This window comes from Leptonychotes weddellii, chromosome 3 (assembly GCF_054177405.1).
Source record: "Leptonychotes weddellii isolate Sample4059 chromosome 3, ASM5417740v2, whole genome shotgun sequence".
Classification (NCBI taxonomy): Eukaryota; Metazoa; Chordata; class Mammalia; order Carnivora; family Phocidae; genus Leptonychotes; species Leptonychotes weddellii.
In genome coordinates this window covers 69,950,570-69,970,985 of record NC_138371.1, presented here as the reverse complement: position 1 = coordinate 69,970,985, position 20,416 = coordinate 69,950,570, and the positions used below count along the sequence as shown (strand labels likewise).

General features: G+C 35.5%; 1 protein-coding gene across 1 annotated transcript in view; it reads left to right on the top strand.

Annotated features, from left to right (window-relative positions):
* GALNT13 (polypeptide N-acetylgalactosaminyltransferase 13) overlaps window positions 1-20,416 on the top strand; it is a 404,828-nt gene that overhangs the window by 28,401 nt on the left and 356,011 nt on the right. Inside the window, exon 2 of the mRNA XM_081815482.1 lies at window positions 16,957-17,027. The gene's annotated coding sequence lies outside the window, so the exon portion shown is untranslated. The remainder of the gene's footprint in view (window positions 1-16,956; window positions 17,028-20,416) is intronic.

Sequence of the window (20,416 nt, the reverse complement as noted above, 5' to 3'; positions counted from 1 at the left end):
CACCTAATAATAATTACAAGTATTTTAATAGGTTGTCCTGAGGGTTGAGGTGATAATGCAGGTAATGTATCAATTATTGTGCTTGGCATTTAGCAAGCACTCAACAAATGCTAGCTATTATTAATATACCTCTTCTTCCAGGGTCCTGAACTGGTATTTAGCATGACAGGTGCCTAGTAAATCTGGCCTGCTTAGCCAATTTCCTAAATAAAATGATCAGACCTGGAAGAGTTATTGTAAAGAGTAACTGCAAAATCAGATCCCAGGAGACAATAAGTAAATAGAAGTCAAAGATAGGATTGAAGCCAAGCAAAACAGAAGCACACTTAAACTGTATTAACGAGATATTTAGAAATTTTATTTAAGAGAAAAGAGAAGGTAAATGTGTGAAGGCAAAGATATATGATGATGAATATTATATCATAATATTGTACAAATTGTACACAATGCTTAACACTGAAGTGCCTCTTTGCAGAAAGTGCATCTAGCTTAGAAAAAGGGTGGTAAGCCTCTATTCGCTTTAACTTTATTTGGAAAATTCCAGTGTCACTGCTAATTTTTGTTAGGTGTTCTTGGTTAAGTTGAGCAGTCATCCTCCATTTTCCCTTTAGTTTTTTGGTCAGCTTTGTGTTAGTTTTCCTTGAGGATGATCCTAAGAGAAATGGAAAGATGAGAGCTTTTTTGTGTGAGAATATAAAAAATAGTAAAAATTTTAAAACATGCTGTCATCCTAGCCTTAGTCCCTGAATGAAAAAAGATGTGATATATTATTATTTTTTGTGCTTTAGAGACAGAGATTTCATATTCAGTATGTGATGTCTAGTTGTTTTTAATGATTTTTTTAAATAAATGCTTAACTGGAGGTTTTCTATTTTTTTATTTAGAACACATAACTTGAAATAACAAATTATAATTGATACCTCATTTAGAAATATTTGAATTCTAATTCTCTTTTCTTATCATATCAGGAAAATGTGTTGTTTTAAACACTGATAGTTTGTCATTTCCTCCACAATAATTTGAACAAATGATAATTACACATAAATTAATAAACTGTTGGTGGGAATCTAATGATGTATCATGCTGTTTTTGATTTATTTCTGAATGATTTGTAGACTGTTGAAATGTTCCAGAACTAATTGTTTAATGTAACCTACAAGTTCCTCAACTCCAAAAACATGTTCAGTAAAACAGAATAGTTATTTTAAAAAAGTAACAAAGGACTAATTTACATTATGTTTTGTGAGACTTAATCATATAAGAAGTGGTTTTATAGGATACTAAATAATGTATGTGTTTTATCTGTGTTTAAAAATTCTTTTCATATTACAGATAATGAAATTATTAAAATAACTTTTTGTTACTTTGTTCTTACTGTGATTCAAACAGTTTTCTAGAACTGCCTGGAAATAATGTGGAGTCCTCAGTGGGCATTTGCTTAGTACTCCTTTTTCCTCCCATCATGAAGTATTGTGGCCACCTGAATAATGTTTTAAAAGTTATTAAAAAGAAAACTTTATTATAAGCAACAATCTTGTAAAGAATTTCTACATGAGAAATATTTAAAATCAAGTGATGACTCCTGTGATGTCTGGGAACCATGCATGAGGTTCACAGTTTTCGATCAAGTTTACGTTAAGTCCACAGACTATTGATTCTCTTGTACCATTATATCTATCCGCCAAAGTATTACATGACCAGTATTTTATAGTGTGATAGTCTACTGATAATTAACCTTGTAAGCTTGCTTTGTGATCAGTTTTCATTTTATTTAACAAGTGCTTTGGAAGTTAGTGACTCACAAAAAATATTCTCCATCATTATAAATATGAAACCAAGATATAGGAAGTTTAGTAAAGATTGATTTTGCAGTGCAGTTTTAACTAACTCTAAATCAAAGATACATATGGTTTCCTGTCATAGGACCAGGCTAATGCCCACCAACTGAGTGGGTATGCGTGTGTGTATGTGTGTGTGTTTCCCAAAGGGCTTCTACTGAAAGTTGAGTTTTTGTTTTTATGGGTTCCCTGGAGTTCTTAAGTGTGACCTTCACCATTTTGTGTTTGGGCACCACACAAGCTAGAAAAAAGTTACTGATCTTATTTTTTGATAATTCAAATTTATTCTTGACTTTTAGTTGCTTTATTAACCGTAGAGCTTATTTTGACCTTTATTGGACCAAATTAAATTCTGGTCCAACTTTTTTAAACTTCATTATCTCAAACCTTATTTTCAGTATAACTATCTCATCAGGTTTAACTAAGTAGTTTTAGTTTTTCACTTAAAAACCTTTCATATACCCTAGCACCTTGCCACTTCTCTCCGTAATAACCCACTCTAAAACTCCCACATTTAGTCATTTTTAACCAATGTTATTTTCTGTCCATCTATCTTTTTATTCATATATGTATTGTATTTATCATATGTACATATTATATATGTACTTACTCGCCATGAAAAAAATTATTATGTGATTGAATAAAAATGCACTATATGCACCTGTATTTTATTGTAATTCCCTAAATCTCATACACTTTTAATTAGCCAAAGGGCTGGGGGCACCTGGGTGGCTCAGATGGTTAAGCGTCTGCCTTCGGCTCAGGTCATGATCCCGGCGTCCTGGGATGGAGTTCCGCATCGGGCTCCCTGCTCCTTGGGAGCCTGCTTCTCCCTCTGCCTCTCTCTCTCTCTCTCTCTCTGTCTCTCATGAATAAATAAATAAAATCTTTAAAAAAAAATTAGCCAAAGGGCTATATCTCACAAATACTTGATATATACAATTGTGGGCCAATAAACTGTTGTCACATTTTAATACAGAAGTACCCTTGATTGGTGCATGAAATGTACCTTTCCTTCTTAAGCAGTTAGTATACATAATCAATTAATAAATCTGGCCAGTGGTTTTTGGATCCATTTATTTTAAGGCAACATGTAAATGCAAGGTCGGGTGCTTCCAAAATTTCATTAAAGGGCACATACTTACAAATGAGTTTTCAGCAATGGGCTTATGTTCACTGCATGCAATTACTGAGTGCTTTTGCAATTCTAAACACCTTGGGGTCCCCTAGGCAAAATCCCTTTTTCTGTGCCTCTGCTCTTCTTCTTGCTTCCTGTCAAGTTTCTGCCTTACTGAAGTCTCGTACCATTAAAAAGATGATTTTCTCTTTCCCACTTCTGAGGATTATTTTCTTATTCAGAGTTGAACATCTGCAAAATAGAGCTTCATATTTTCATAAGGCCATGTGTTCCAACAAGAAAGGGCCTCATACCATAGACAAATATAATTATCATATTTCTGTATTAACATTATTATTATTACTATTATTTTTTGGGGGGGAATCACTTTTTTTTTTTAAAGATTTTATTTATTTATTTGACAGAGAGAGACACAGCGAGAGAGGGAATACAAGCAGGGGGAGTGGGAGAGGGAGAAGCAGGCTTCCCGCTGAGCAGGGAGCCCGATGCGGGGCTCCATCCCAGGACCCTGAGATCATGACCTGAGCCGAAGGCAGACGCTTAACAGCTGAGCCACCCAGGCGCCCCTGTATTAACATTATTAACTTATGATTTGACAACATTACTACATATTGGTATTTTGTAGAAATTTTACTTTTTATTCTCTGTGTTTTTCAGTAATTGTGTTCATACCAGGTTATTCATGACTGTATTTTCTAGGAAATTATGCACCTCATTTGTTCATTGTGCAGGGGCTTGAAGGACAGTGAGGTTCTTTATTTCTAGAACTGTGATCTGATGATATGCTTGGCTGATTGCCATCAAGCAAGTCATCCAGAGGGCTTAAGAATTCTGATGTCACACCATATATTAGTCTCAGGGGAAAAAATTCACACTGCACCCCAGTCTCTAACTTTTTCATATGTTACTTTCTCAATCCAGGTTTACACAGTCTATTTATTAGATATTTTATGAATTCTTACTGTTATGCTCTTACCCATATGTAGATCTCCCTCTGTAAGGCCACATGACCTTGTTGGGATGGCCCAACACCAACACCAGGAAGAAGGAAGGAAGGACAGAAAAGGAGCTAGCACCCCAGAATTGATGCTGTGTCATGGTTGGCCTGTTTCTTCTGCTTCCTGACCTTGGCTTTTAGTTCTGTTAAAGCTGAACAGGACCGAGCTTTTCTTTTTTCATACAGCAAGTCTCAGGAGTGAGATCTGGTCACTCGTATTTATTCTCTGACCCTTAGCTGTGCTTTCCTTTGAAATGGAACTAATCAAGGAGTTGTCCTGCATATGGATGCTCATGAAGCATTCAGTGTAAGTATATATATTTTTGCCTGTTCCTAAGTTTAATAAAATCTTTCTTCAATCTTCCTAAATTGTAGATTTATATCTACATCTATCAGTCTTTCATAGATTATGAAATCCAAGAAGACGGTACAACACAGTTCTTTTTGTGCTGCACCTAGGAAAATGTCCTCCACAATTAAGTCCTTACTACATGCATTTAATTAGATTGCACATGTACAGATAGGTCCCTTGGGCCTTCCAAAGTAGTAGATGCTACTTTGAAAATGACGCAGGCCAAAAAGGATTTAGGTCACTCAAATTTTTATCTGGCTTTCCCAGTAGGATAGTTGAAAATGCATTTCTACTCTGCTATGTTAATGTCTTCCTTGTGATTTTTTTTTCCTCTCAGATTCCATTGTCAGCTAGTCAAAGATTGTACAACTTCTTGTCAAACTCAATGGGTGTTTGAAATGGCGGTGTCTTTTAGATTTTCACCAGAGTGGCCTGAGGGTTCTGCCACCTCTGTCATTTTTAAGTATTTGTCTGGAACCCCTTTCTTTTGCAAGGGACAGAAGTCACAGAGTTTAAGACTGAGAGGGATCTTGAAGGGTGATGCCGTCACCCCGCCTGCCCTCAGGCAAGTTTGTACCTAGTCTAAACCCAAGACTGACTTGCTTCTCTAAAGAAAGCTCTCCCACAGCATTTAGTCCATTGCATACTCCACATTGCCAATCGAGGGATTGCTCTGTAATTCTGAACATGTCATTCCTGGGTATAAAAACCTTTGAAAGCTCTACAGGGTAAATGTCAAATTCTTCAGTGTGTCATTCAAGATCATTCATAGAAACCTATCCCACATGACCTTTGTAGCTTCATATTTCATCTTTTAACCCTTCCAAACCTATTTTCAGTAGTCCCTGGATTACTTCTCTGTTACCTGGACATGTCAGAGATATCCATGGCCGTTTCTTTGCTCACACTGCTTTTCAGCCTTGAACTACTTATCTCCTCCCAGCACAGATCAATTCAAATGATACTTCTTTTTTTAAGGAATTTTCCCAAGTCTTCAAGCCAGAATCATTCTATTCTTGTTTTCTGTTCCCATAGCACTTTGTTCCTATTGCTGTTGCTAACTTGGACCATGTTATCATAGTTAATTGTGTCCTCATCTGTCTCCCATTTTAAATTATATGCTTTCTCACAATGGAGGCATCATATCTCTCATTGTTCCCCTGAGGCCTACCAAAGTCCGTAACACAGCTAGTCATTCAATAAATGTCTTGAGAAATTGTTAAATATTGATTCGGTGGAGAAAGGGTTATGAATTTAACGATGCCCTATTGAATGAATCTTTGTGACATTCCTGGTATCTTTTTCTGGAATATGATGGGGATATAAAAATATTAGTGTAAGGTGCCTGGGTGGCTCAGTTGGTTAAGCGACTGCCTTCGGCTCAGGTCATGATCCTGGAGTCTTGGGATCAAGTCCCACATCGGGCTTTCTGCTCAGCAGGGAGTCTGCTTCTCCCCCTGACCCTCCCCACTCTCATGCTCTCTCTATCTCATTCTCTCTCTCAAATAAATAAATAAAATCTTTAAAAAAAAATATTAATGTAATATATTCCAAAGTAATCACCACAAATTTATCAAAATCATGGATTCAAGAGGCTGCTTAAAAACCATTTAATTTCAACAACTAGCCAGCACTTGAAGTCCCTTTCCACATGTCTGGAGTATGGACATTTAACTTTTAGTTGAACTCTTCCTTAGGCCGTTTCTCCGGGCAGCCCATTCTGTTTTGGCATTCCTCACAGTAAGAGAGCTTTTCCTTGTGCTGAGCTTAAACATGATTCCTTATAACTTTTCCCATTGGTCTTATTGATCTCAGTTCTGCTTTTGGGGAGAACAGAAAACAAATTTACACTGCTTTCCACATTGTCAGTTTTTCACATAGGAATAGCACTCAGGTTTCTGCTATATATTCTATTTTATAAGCTGAAGGGCCCCCAGATACACTATACACTCTATGTGTGTGTGTGTGTGTGTAGCCAGAAAACCATTGGAAATAATTTTAATTGGAAATAAGATAACTTGCATAGATAGAAGTAGAGACAGAGACAGAAAAATTGATTACCATACAAACAATTTACATTCTGGTCAGTATATGTTTATATATATAATTTCAGATACATAAATAAAGGATGTTAGATTAATTCAATATACTTCCAGATTTTAGATTCTAGGATGATCACATTTTTTTTCTGGTTATCTTATTGCTATGCAAGAAATTATCTCAAAATTTATTGGCTTAAAACAGCAATTTATTTATAATCTCTCATAGTTCTATGGGTTGACTGGGCTAAGCTGGGAGATCCCCACTTAGGGTCTCTCCTGTAGTTGCCATCAGGTGGTAGCTGGAGGTGGAGTCCTCGAAAGGTCAGATGAACTGGATGTCCAGTATGGCTTCTTTAGTCACATGTGTGATGCCTGAATGCTTCTCAACATGGCAGAGCAGCCTGCACTTTTTATGTAGCAGCTGAGGGCTACAAGAGGCAGAAAACAGAGGATACTAGGCCAGTGAAGGGCTACTCATGGAAATGGTACAATATTGCTTCTACCATATCCTTTTGGTGAGAGGAATCCTGGGGTCTGCTCAGATTCCAGAAAGTAAAGGAATAGTTTCATCTCATGATGGGTGGAATGTCTGGGTCACTTAGCAGAAGAGCATGCTGGATGGGAGATGTGACCATCTTTGGAAAATACAAACTGCCACACCATGCATTTGGATGGTGTAGTGGAGTAAAGGATGCATTTTTGATAAATTTTAACTTATTCTCAAAAAAATTAACACACATGTTATTTGTTTAAACAATGGCATAAAACATGAAGAAAGCACAAATATTGGCCATAAAACATACAATATAAAACTAACAATCTCTTGGGGCGCCTGGGTGGCTCAGTTGGTTAAGCGACTGCCTTCGGCTCAGGTCATGATCCTGGAGTCCTGGGATCAAGTCCCGCATCGGGCTCCCTGCTCAGCGGGGAGTCTGCTTCTCCCTCTGACCCTCCCCCCTCTCATGCTCTCTTTCTCTATCTCATTCTCTCTCAAATAAATAAATAAAATCTTAAAAAAAAAAACCTAACAATCTCTACCTAAGTTCATCATGTATTCACACTATATTTCTAATTGGATTTCATGATTTGAAAGGCCTCAGTTCTGAATTTAGGTTTAAAGATGTTTAGGGTGCCTGGGTGGCTCAGTTGGCTAAGCGTCTGTCTTCTCCTCAGGTTGTGATCCCGGGGTCCTGGGATCGAGTCCCTCATTGGGCTCCCTGCTCCATGGGGAACCTGCTTCTCCCTCTGCCTCTGCCTCTCTCTCTCTGTCTCTCATGAATAAATAAATAAAATCTTAAAAAAAATAAAGATGTTTAAAAGAGTCTTTGCTTTTAAAAAAGTAACTAGTATCTGAACAATTTTTAGTTTCTGGAAATTCATATTAAATGCATAATATTATCTCTTCTACTTTTATAGATTTTTGAAAAAAATTATTTGAGAGAGATAGCGAGAGAGCATGAGTGGGGCTGGAAAGGGCAGAGGGAGAGGGAGAAGCAGGCTCCCCACTGAGCAGGGAGCACGTCTCGAGGCTTGATCCCACGACCCTGGGATCATGACCTGAGTTGAAGGCAGATGCTTAACTGACTGAGCCACCTAGGCTTCCCTTTTCTGCTACTTTTATGCTATTTCATTATTTGGATTTTAATTGTAAAAGCCTTCATACAATTAAATATAAACTACTAAATATTTCCTTTTATGAAATATAAATTTCTCTATTTGACTTATTCTTAATGTATCCTAATTTCCTAAATGTTAATTCTTTCCATTTTTCTTCTCTCAACTCCTTTAAATTCTTCATTTTAAGTATGACTTGGCATATGAACCCTAATATTTGATAATGTAGGTGCTGGTCAAATAATCATTAGATTCATCACAGAGAACCATTTTCTTTATTCTTACCTGCAAATTCTTTCTTTTTTTTTTTTTAAAGATTTTATTTATTTATTTGAGAGAGAATGAGAGAGAGCACATGAGAGGGGAGAGGGTCAGAGGGAGAAGCAGACTCCCTGCCGAGCAGGGAGCCTGATGCGGGACTCGATCCCGGGACTCCAGGATCATGACCTGAGCCGAAGGCAGTCGCTCAACCAACTGAGCCATCCAGGCGCCCCCTTACCTGCAAATTCTTAAATAATATGAATCACTTAGAAATTGTGTTCAGTGTATACCCAGAATAGCATAAAGAATTTAGTGATTAATTTTTGTCTCACGAAATATGAAATCTTGATATTGGTAGCCCAAGTGTGACAAGAAGGCTCTATCATGTCACCAAGGGGCTTGGATCTTTGTAGCCATCCTAAGATTCATGTATTCAAAACAGGTGCCAGAGTTCTAATCATTATATCTACATTTCAGATAGGCAAAGGCCAATGAGCATAAAAGCGCACAAAGCTGGGGAGCCTGGATGGCTCAGTCAGTTAAGTGTCTGACTCTTTATTTTGGCTCAGGTCATGATCTCAGGGCCGTTAGATCTAACCCCACCTTGGGCTCTGAGCTCAGCAGGAGTCTGCCTGAGATCTCTCTCCCCCTCTGCCCCTCCCCCTGCTCTCTTTCTCTCTCTGAATAAATAAATCTTAAAGAAAAAAAAAGTGCATATAGCAGCAGAGGAAGGAGAGAATAGATATTGGGAAGGCAACTGTCATGTCCAGCCACATCACATTAAAAAAAATCACGTTTTATTAATTTTTTGACAGTTTCTTCTTATAATGCCCCAATTTTGTCTATGCTAGTCTCCAGCTCTTTTAATGCTAGTTTTATCTGATTTATAGCTGTGCATTTGGTTCTTATATATGTGCTTTGTTTCTTTTGTTTCCACTGAGTTTTTGTAAACTAGTATTCTTTCTTTCTTTTTGGCTTGTAACATGATATATATTTTTGCAGAAGATTTGCAAAATTAAGAAAAGAATAAAAAAGAATTAATACTACTTATATTTTTGCATCATTCAGAGATAACTATTAACATTTTGCTGTATAGTCCTTCAATCTTTTTGAATTTTATATACATATATGTAAAATAAGTATATATTTGTAATGCAATTGCTGCTTTATTCATATCATTTTAGAAAGTATATTGTTTTAAATATATTTAAGATTTCTGCATATAAATAAGTACTATTTGAGACATGAGTTTTGTGACTGCATAGCATTCTATTATCTGCACAAGTCACAACTTATGTATTTGATCTCTAATCGTTAGACACTCCAGTTACTTTTAAGGATTTACATGATGAAATTCTCCTAGCATCCATCTTTGCCTGTATCTTTAATTAGTTTAGAATAACTTTACAAGTGAAATGGGTCAAAAGAAGGATGTATAAAGGAAAAGGTAAAATTTCTGCAGACTAGCAAATCCTGAAGTAAAGGTGTAAAATATGCCATGCTTCAGTGCATGTGTGCTGCGAGCGGGGTGGAGTGAGTTAAGCAAAAACTGTTACAGCTTTCGTGTCAGGGGATAAAGGAGCCAACATTTTCTCATCTCCAGGTAGACAGGACCAGGTGATGGAGAGGCTGGTAAATGTTTGGAAAAGGCACTTTGCCGGTTCCTTCAACATTCAACAACAACAACAAAATGAAATAAAAAGAAGGGAACAGAGAATTGACTGAGAGCCCACTTCCGTTAGGAAACAGATCTTGACTTCTCCCAAGCTGGGCAAGTAGAGAAGAGGGATAGGTAAACAGTTTTCAGTTAGAGAATGCCACAGTGTAGATACTGTCTATAATGTAGAACACATTGTCAAAAATCAAGGATCAAAGGTGTCCAGGAACTTGGTCAAGGCAGTACCTATGCATTTAACCATGGAGTATAGACGGGATATGGAATTACGCACTCATGTAAGTTGGCTAGTGGTCTTCAGAAGAATTACGTTTAAATAATGTACAATATCTAGAAACTTCTGATTTGTCATGCTTTTCATGACTGAAATTATCCTAGGATTTTTATCAAATTGTATTTACAATAGAAATTGTGCAAGGGAGTTAGTTTAAGGTTCTTGAAGGCCACATGAAAATATTGGGGGCAGGAAATGAGCAAGTGAGGGAGAGAAAGAAAGAGATGGGGAAGGAGGGAGAGGGAGAGGGTGAGAACATACTAGTGATGAATTTAGAAGTTATAGATTAATCAGCTTGCTTTGATATCTAGGAAAATAGAGGAATCAATAAAAAAGACAATTGATTTTCATACACCTCAGAAGAGCAAAAGGAATGGGAGTAAAAAACAAAATGATTTTGAGAGAAGTAAATCACTCTGACTTAATCTAATTTTATTCTTGACACAATGACAAGATTTAAATATGAGTGGAAGCAAGAGTTTGTATATCTTCACTTCAGTGAAGTTTTGTTTTTGTCTTAAATGACATGTGAAGGGAGGCATAACTGTGATTGTCACTGGATCAATGACCTGCCAGGACAAACCAATGAAGACTTCAGAGGGTTGAGTGGGTGCTTATACTGAATGAAATTTGTATTCATCTCCAGAATTAAAGAATATAAAATATGGAATCTACAGACTAGAAAGTTGCTACATCTGTAGGGAATCTGCAAGAATTCAAGGTGAATACAGGAAGAAAGAAAGGTTGCTGAAGGAGGTAGAAGATCATTGAGAACCATCAATTAAAATGGCAATTAAAAAAAGGTAATATCTAGTGTAATAAGATGTAAATGGTAATAGCTAGTGTATGTAAAATGGTAACATGCGGGCATTGGAACACATTGTTGCCAATTAGAAAGGAGACCTGGGATTGCTGCCTGGATTATTCAGGGGAAACTGTAGTGATTCCTGCCTTCACCTGCACCACTTGTCATGTAATAATCAATCCTGTTGTATGTCCCCGTTACAGGACTGTAACACATGTTCATCTAGTTATTTTCTTTCCTTAGGTCCTATAAAGTACTTGACTGTTGCTTTGTAAGAGAATAAGGAATTGTGTTAATTCCTCCAAAAATAAGCAATTATTTTACTAAAATTGTTCTGTTTCCATTATTTTCCATACTAACAGCTTTTTATTTCAAGTCAAATTTTTGGGTAACTTCTTTTGAAGACATCTTAAAAGGTAGTTCAACTCAACATGTATAATACCAAGAATGTATAGAAATCAATTCAAGACATGACAATAAATGATGAACTAGGGCCAAATCAAGTTTCAAACAGGCAACAAATACTATGTCATGACCCCCACTGGCTGCAGTGATTGTAAAATATAACCTGATTGTGGGGTTCAAATATGAAAATTGTACATATCAGTATTAATAAAATATGCCAAATACTATTAATATAATTAAATTAGTATATTAATGAATATGTCATATTATTTAACTTGTTATTTAACATACTAATATAGTAAAATATCAAGTCTTAACAGCTTCATGCTCTTTGATTTAACAATTCCCCTTCTGGGTATTTTATCCTAAGGAAACAATCATGCTATGGCAGAAGATATATACAACAGGATACTGCAGTGTTTTTATTTTTAATTTTTTTGGTAACAGATGCTTGATAACTTATGAATGAAAAAAACGCAATATAAATAATGGCATGTATGGGGTATCAATGAGTGAAATGGTTTTGTATTGTAATGATAAAAAACATGGTATTGCTACAGAAAGAAATTCACAAGTAAAAAGATATTAATTATAAAATAGTTTATATGATATAATTCTTTAAAGAATAGACTGGAAATAAAGACAGAAAAGTTATACATGAAATATATTACTTTAGGAATTAAGGATGATTTTATTTTTGAATTTTTTCTAAATTCATAAAAAAGAACTTGGTAATTTTTTATTTAGCAAAACAACTATATAAGGAAAAACCATTTATACTGATAACCTTTAAAGACTATTTGATAATCTTTTTCTTTATGTTTTTCCTTTTAATTGCTGATGTCTTTTTTTTGTGAATAAATTTCATTATTTAACTGTACATTTGCTTTATATAATATTGTCTGTACTATTTATTTAAAAATCCAAAGCTAGATTCCACATTTATTTGCATTCGCCTGTAATTTATGTATTTAATATGCATATGTAAATATATAAATTATAAATAATATTTTAATTTAAATACAGGCATATTTAATATATAAATTATATAGAGAGATAAAATACGTAAAATACAGGAGGATGTGTATAGAGAGATAGATAAATGGATTTTTGTTATTTTAGTTGTCCAAAATCACTGGACAAGATTATTTATTTTTTAACTTTTTAATTTTTTTCTTGATTTAAAAACATGTCATTGATTTATCTGTTTGACTATTTTTTTGTGATCCCAAAATATCTTAATAAATGTTAACCATTTATTTACTTCTACCTTTTTCGTCTAATTGTAAATATTTTTTAGAGATTTTATTTTATTTATTTGAGAGAGAGAGCAAGAAAAAGAGAGTGAGAGCTGGTGGGGAGGGGCAGAGGGGAGAAGCAGACTCCCGGCTGATCGGGGAGCCTGATGTGAGGCTTGATCCCAGGACACTGGGCACAGGGAGATGCTTAACCAGCCAACTGAGCCACCCAGGTGCCCTCTAATTTTAAATTTTGATACAGTTTCAAACATATAAAAAGTTGCAATTATTGTACTTAAGAATCCTGAATACTCTCTGTCCAGATTCATTAGTTTTTTACATTTTGCCCCTTTATTATTTCTGCTTGCTCTCCATATATGTGTGTGTTTATATACATGTGTATAATTACATAATTATATAATCGATTATATATATGCGCATATATATGTACATATATATGTAATTTTCCCTGAATCATTTGAGAATAAGTTGCAAGCATGTTTCTTTATTTGAAGTATTTTAGTCTATTTCCTAAGAATAAGGGCATTGTCCTATATAACCACAGAATTATGAAAATTAAGAAATGTATTATCAACAAAATACTGTTATGTAACAGTGCATCTAGGATCACATGTGCATTTGGTCATCATGCCCTGCTTTAATCTGGAACATTTTCTCAGTCCTTAAAGACTGAATTTGAACATATTTTCCAACTTTCCTCAATTTGGGTTTGCCTGATATTTCCAAATGATTGCTTCAGGTTATGCCTTTGGGGCAGATATGTGTACTACGGAAGTGATGTGTCCTTCTCAAGTGCACCTGAGGCACTTTACGGAGTGGAGGCACACCAACTGTATTTGCTCCATTATTGATCACATGGTCTTTGACCATTTAGATAAGGTGATCTCTTGCAAGTTTCAGCATTGAAAGTTTTTATTTTCCCCATTGTAATTAATAAGTGATTTGTGAGAAGATGCTTAAGACTATGGAAGTATCTTGCTCTTCATCCCGCTTTCACCCATAAGTAAGTGTGGATCCACAGTGTTTTGTTGATTGAATCAGTTAACTGTAATGTTTGCTTAATGGTGATTTCCTAACTCCATCAATACATCTACGTTTGTTAGGTGGCATTCCATGAAAAGGAAGAGGTTTTCCTTCTTCCTTATATACTTCATTTGTTTCTTTTATTTATATTTTCTGTAATGAATCTTAATTCTTTATGATAATTATTTATTTTGATTTTCCAGTTGACCTAGATATGACTGGTAAGAAATTCTTGAAGCTGAAGCCTATTACTTTCTGACATATCCCATCATTTTTAAATGCCTTACTCCCCCCGCCTCAAAATGTCATCACTTTGAATTTTATATACTTCCGTTGCCTCCCTGTGTACATGTTCTAAAATGCCTGGATAGTTTTTTCACATTTTCATTGTTTAAGTAACTTTCTGAAAGTGAGTATTGTTTTACTCTTAGGACCTTTGCTTTCCTCTTTTCCTCACAGTTTTTCTGGACTCCTTAGATCTCTGTAATAGATATGGTGGGAGCTTGTAAGATAGCTCTGTTAGAAATCAGTGTCTAATTTTCTGTTTACAGATAATTTGACATTTTTATTATTCTCCAACTTCCAGTTATACTGAAGACCTGGGATTTGTGTGTTTTTATGTTTCTGTTGGCTGTATATTTTTTGCAGCATGTGAGAAGAGTTTCAGATTTGGGTGACTGGTACTATCACAACTATCCAGAATTCCAGGTCTATGTATTTTAAGCATTATACAAAACATATTAACCTTTCAAATTATTTGCAATATGCCACGATGCAACCAGAATTTATGGATTGCAGATCGTCACCTTCAGTGGTCTGTGTTCTCTTAATCTGGTTTAATTTAGTTAAATTGAAGGTTTCTTTCTCTATTTTTACAACTATCTTATCAAATAGTAACATCTGTCAGTCTAGGAAGTATGTCTCTGGAAGATGTGTTCATGGTAAATGTAAAATCATTATTTTAGATCATTAAGTCCCTTGATTTGTACCAATCAATTGGGTTTGTAAATTTCTCCCTTAGCTTTAAAAATTATCAAAAATGGGGGTGCCTGGGTAGCTCAGTCGATTAAGTGTCTGTCTTCAGCTCAGGTCATGATCTCAGGGTCCTGGAATCAAACACTGCATTGGGCTCTCTGCTAGGCAGGGAGTCTGCTTCTCCCTCAACCTCTGCCCCTCCCCCCACTCATGCTCTCTTTTGCTCTCTCTCAACTTAACAAAATCTTTTAAAAATTATCAAATATGTATTTAAAAAATGGAAATTCAAGCATGGAATTTTAAAACTTGTATATACATTAAAACAAGATAGCTAATCAATAATATCTAATTATAAGAATCCAGTGAACTGTAGTTATAAGCAATTGCTTTATCTAATGAAATAAGCTTTTTGACCATAATTAAGGAAAGTTCTTCCTCTCCAGTTTCACAGCAAAGAGGTCTGATTTTAGTTGGCACGTAGGGATCAGGAACAAAATGCTGCAGTGCCTGCAAATGGCAGAGTAGAAGGCAGCTTGCAGGAGTAGAGAGCAGGTGAGTGTCCAAAGCCTGCCACATCCAGAAGGGGCAAGCATTTCTCTGTTCTCTGGAGGAGTGAGCCCAGCCTTACAAAATCTTTGCTCTTTCAAAGAAGGTAGAAATGAGATTCTTATGGGAAATCTTCTACTTTAAAAAAATTCTTAAATGGTTTTAAAACCATGGCATGGGATAAACAAAACATGTCAGTAAGCCAGATTTGGTTATTATATCCCAGTTTGCACCCTCCACTCAGGATGCATTTTAGGGATTAGCAGGTGCTGCAGTGAGAAGAATCTGTGTCAGAAAAAGTTCATTCGGAGCCTAGGATCACCTCTTATTAGCTGTGTCCAATTGGGCAAATCATGTGATTAGTATTAACTTCAGTTCTCTTGCCTGTGAGGGTGAATATGCTAAAATATGAAGAAATATACAGGTTCGCTAATTGTTATAACTTTATAATTCTTTTGAAATTATATGTGGACATGACTTGGTATCTTTTATTAAGCTCTAAGTTTTACACTTAGAAAAATGAAATTTATAAAAATATACAGTTTCTTAAAAATTTCTTAATTCACTTTTGACATATAACTATAATTTGCTAACTCTGTCTAGTTTCATCTTCCTTGAGAGGCTCTGTGTTGAGGATTAGTAAAATCATTCATTCTTGTGCCAGGTAGAGGCCAGTGTCATCTTGTTGTCTTTCATACACTAGAGGAAGATAAATGAGACTTTCAGCTCAGAATACCTGATCTTCTTGTTGAACTTTTGATTTGATTACATTTGGTTTTGGAGAACACAAAAGTACACCTTCTGCCTTAGTAAGCTGATATTTCTGTTTAGCACTGTAAACCAGATCTTTCTGGGCAGGGATTCTGCTCACTGAGAACTCATGTTCCAGTAAAGATGCTTGCTACTTAAAGAGGATTTTTATTTGTACTTCCCATAGTGTGTGTGATCTGTCTGAAATAACACATTGTACTGTAAAGGGTTACTTTGGTTTTCATTAGGTGTGTTTTGTTTCGTCTTCTTTTGTACAGCTCTTTTATGGCACACTATACCCAGGAGAACAAAATCCATTTAAGTTGAAATATTTGGAGCTTTGAAATTAATGTGCTCTTCCTAACACCTCTCCTCTAAAACAAAAATTAATTAATAAAATCTGATTACCTTTCTCCTTATAAGTGACTTTCTGACAAAAAAGAAATGGATGTTTGTGTGTTTTTGAAGGTGTGCAAGTGGCGTGCCTGCATTTTTCTCAGTGCATCGTTTTCAATTAGAATTGAAATGCAATTACAAAGTGAATCGGTGCAGTTCTCTGGATAAATCAAGCAACATTCTCTTCTAACTCAGTGATCTTCATATATCAGACAAAAGTACATTTTAAAAGCTTAAAATATTTTGATAACCACGTCAAATCTCCAACCTAAATTTACTTATAAATATCTCATATTTTTGAATTGCTTTTATGTTGTTCTGCCGTGTTCTGGGAAAACCGTTTCTTGCATATATTTCTGAAGCCAGTTTGCAGACTCTCACCTCTTAAGGGTATCCTCTTTGACTGATGTGTAGAATATTTGCATATAGTTGGAAATGTTTCTGTTCATCAGCCCATTATACTTTGCTAGGTGTATAATCTATATTTTGCAAAACCTTATTTCAGTATGTTAAAGTATGTATTGTCTAAGTGTGTGGTGGTCTGGAGTAGTTTGTCTGTGACCTTGGCAAATTGCTTACTCTTTTCGATTTTTTTTCTTTTCACAGATGCATTTTGTAGGAGTATTTTGAGGATGAATGTTTGCAAATCATTCTGAAATTGCCAAACGCCACATACAGTAAGTAATATGTATTTTTATTTTTCCACTCAATTGCAGTCATGCTGAATGAATTTGGCAGTCATAAAACAACACATTTCTATTTATGGTTCTTGATATTTGTGAATATTGGGGTAAAATGTATATAAAAGATAAAAATTTGATGAGCTATTTGCTAGTCTGAATTAAGTTGTATAAATTCAAGATTTCTAAGGACAGATTTTACTATTGTTCTACTTATATAATTGCACATAATATTTCTCACTTATATTTGAGTGAGATTTTTTTCTCTGAATCATAAATGAGAAGAGTGCAGGGAACATTAGTGTTATTAGCCAGTGCTGATATGGAAATTTAAAAAAGAGTATTGAATTAAGAATTTGTTTTTTTTTTGGATTAAGAATTAAGAGATTGCCGAGTATTAAGACTTTGAATCAGGCAGTTTATATGTGTGGCCTATAATTCTCCCCCACATATTTTAAGATCATTATTTTTATTCCCATTTTATAAATAAAAGAAACTGAGAGTCAAGAAGTTTTAACACCTTGTTCAATATCTATTCAAAGTGATGAATCTGGGCTTTGAACACAAGACTTTTCAGAAAATACTGCCCCCACCTATTCATGTAGACAAAGCTAAATAACTTCTCTAAGAGCCTGAATATTTAAAGAGTTTAAACATGTTCTGATCCTTTCTTTGTATTACTGTTTTGCTTAAGTATTATCCTAAAATATTGTATTTTTTTCTGTATTGTCTATAATGTGATCGATTTCATTTTAAATGGTGCTTTCCAATTCCTCACTTGACTGCTTTGAACTAGGAAGGAAGAAATGAAAATATAGATTCTGAAAAAAAGAGTTTGTAAATCACCTAAGTATATATTTGATTAAAAGTGTTTAGAGTTCTGAATTTCTCCAAGAGTTTTCTTTCATTCATTAAAGAAAAAAACAAATAAAATTAAGTCATGTTATTGTTTTAGGAGTTTGGAGGGACCACAGAATCAGAGTCCTAGCTTCCACATGCTCAAATTCCTTATTTGGTGAAATGAGATAATCAGGAGGACAATTCTAAAGTAGAATTTCCAAAACATGTGGAAGCAGTAATGACAGCATTAATGTTTTTATGTTGTCTTCCAGTACAACTTAAAAAAGGTGGCCTAGTACATGTTTAGAAATTCAGACTCTGGATTCAGACCACCTGCCTTTGAATACTGGATTTATTCCTTATTAGCTGTGTGACTGAACAAATTACTGAATGTGTCTTTAAAATGGATGTAAGATTGGGAACTACTTCATTTGTAGTGAGTTAACACATGTAAAGTATAGCACAGTTCCAGGTACATAGTAAATTGGTATTTCAATTCAAGTATGTTTGTTAGTAAGCATCATAACTTCATAATCATGTCACATAGAGTACACAGCAAAAGTACTCAGTGAATAATGTTGATTGACCCGTTCCAAAAGAAACTAAAGTTCAGCCTTCTTTATAAATGTGGACAGCTTTACTTCTTTGAACTTTTAGTGAAGAAACAAACCATTTAGGTAATCAGCATGTATATATACACTATATAAAATATGCACACATATATATCCTATTGTATTGACTGCATATCTAGGCTGAAAGTGTGTTTGTGTGTTTTGTGGAGAAAAGAGGGGGCATTGTGAAGTGCTTACAGAGTCTGAAATGCTTATTTTGAAAGAGACAGGACAAACTTATAGATATAAAATAAATCATTGAAATGATGGTCAATTAACTTGAGGGAATAATCTCGTCCAATGCTTTATGAAACCATTCATGGAAATTGAAGCCATGTGGACAAAAAAACAGTATTTATTAAGTATTTACTCTATCCCATGCATTTTACATTCAGTATCTCGGGTAATCTAAGCAATAAGATGATGAGGTAGGTGTGTTATTATCCCCATTTTTTTTTGTATGAGGAAAATGTACCATAGGAAGTTTAAATCTGTCCTTCATGGGACCAAAGCTTGAGACTGATCTAATTCTAAAGCCTTTTTTTCTTTATACTTAACCTGAGTGTTAAGGACTGAAATTCTGTGGTTGATCTAACTTTCTTTTATTTGCATGAAAACACTGCTCCCAAACCTCTGATTATACATATGAATTCTTTAGTAAGTAAGTAGTTGATTATTGAATTTCAACTAAAATCAATTGCCTTACATTTGTAACCCAGTCCAAGCTTATTCTGCTCCTGCACAACAGGCCAGTAAGTCGAAAGGGAAGGTGTTGGGGCCAGGAAAGTGACTTTATTCGGAAAGCCAGCAAACTGAGGAGATGGCAGACTATTGTCCCAAAAAACCATCTTCCCTCAACATGGAATTTGAGCTGCTTTTATATTAGCAAAAGGGGGAAGTGGGATGGAGTTGTTGTCAGAAGTTGACTAATGTTTGTAGAAATCCAAGGAAGGTCATGTAACTTCTTTGTCCTTGGTCAGTTCATCTTTGTATATAGGCATCTGGTCATGCCATTCCTGTAAATCTTTTTTTTTTTTTTTTTTTAAAGATTTTATTTATTTATTTATTTGACAGAGAGAGAGACAGTGAGAGAGGGAAACAAGCAGGCGGAGTGGGAAAGGGAGAAGCAGGCTTCCCGCCGAGCAGGGAGCCCGATGCGGGGCTCGATCCCAGGACCCCGGGATCATGACCTGAGCCAAAGGCAGACGCTTAACGACTGAGCCACCCAGGAGCACCAAGATATGTTTGCTTATTTTAGAGAAAGAGTGTGAGCAGCAGGGGGAATGCATAAGGAGAGGGGGAGGGAGAGATTTTCAAGCAGACTGCCCACCGAGCATGGAGCCCTTCAACAGGCTCGATCCCATGACCCTGAAATCATGACCTGAGCCAAAATCAAGAGTTGGATTTAACCGACCGAGCTATCCAGGCGCCCTGCCATTCCTGTAAATCTTTAATCATAGCATAATCATTTCTGTATTTCTTTATCTCCTGGGTGAAGTAGGGTTTGGGTGAAAAGTGGCTTTTGCAAATCATAGCTGTAGTATGTCTATGTAGCAGGGCTAAGCAGAAGTTTCTAAGCTATAGGTTATAGCAGCAAGGGAAAGAGAAGCAATATGACGTCAGACAGGCTAAGTTTCTCCCTGTTACATATTAAGTGTTAATAGGGCCACTCAGCAATCTGAAACAAATTGCCTTTAAAAACTATTGTTTGTGTCAAGAAAACTTAAAAAATAAAAAAGCTCCTTCCCCAAGGGCAGAGACTATAGCTTATGCTTCTCTGAATTTGAGGTGACTGACCACACCGTTTTCTTGAAGTCCTCCCATCATTTCATGCAGTGCAGAGTTCAGAATGAAGAGTTCAGCTTGACTTAATTAATTATTCTCCTCCCTATTTGTCATCTTCAGGTGTGTCATCATTGAGGGACATCCTTTACA